General features: G+C 25.1%; 1 protein-coding gene across 2 annotated transcripts in view; it reads left to right on the forward strand.

Annotated features, from left to right (window-relative positions):
* Window positions 1-710, forward strand: part of gnb1l (guanine nucleotide binding protein (G protein), beta polypeptide 1-like) — an 18,599-nt gene that overhangs the window by 9,012 nt on the left and 8,877 nt on the right. The gene's annotated exons all lie outside the window — the stretch shown is intronic.

Below are 710 nucleotides of genomic sequence, written 5' to 3' on the forward strand. Positions count from 1 at the left end.
TACTCGCACTTTCTTGAAACGTTTTCGATGTTTGGTGAAGACGAACGGCTTGTTTCCTAACCCCAGGGAGGCGGCACCACCTGCGACCGTTTTTGGGGCCGTGCTCATTACCACAACTTAATGTATTTTTTTAAATGGTATACTTACATACACTCATACGTATATGTATATATACATATATGTGTGTATGTATATATTTATATATACATATATGTATAGATATATATGAATATATTTATATGTTTATGTTTATATGTGTGGATGTTTATATTTATATACACATATATGTAAATATATATGAATATATTTATATATGTATGTTTATATGTGTGTGGATGTATATATTTATATACACATATATGTAAATATATATGAATATATTTATATATGTATATATGTGTGGATGTATATATTTATATATAGGTATATATAAATATATATGAATATATTTATATGTGTATGTTTATATGTGTGTGGATGTATATATTTATATACACATATGTAAATATATATGAATATATTTATATATGTATTTATATATTTGTGTGCATGTATATATTGTTATACATATATGTGTATGTATATATGAATATATTTATATATGTGTGTGCATGTATATATATAAATAAATGGTATGCACTAAGATCACATGTAATTAGAGTAATCACAGACGGCAGTAAGACATAGTGTTGTGATATCTCTCTCCCTCC

The sequence above is a fragment of the Cynoglossus semilaevis genome, chromosome Z (genome assembly GCF_000523025.1).
Source record: "Cynoglossus semilaevis isolate Cse_v1.0 chromosome Z, Cse_v1.0, whole genome shotgun sequence".
Classification (NCBI taxonomy): domain Eukaryota; kingdom Metazoa; phylum Chordata; class Actinopteri; order Pleuronectiformes; family Cynoglossidae; genus Cynoglossus; species Cynoglossus semilaevis.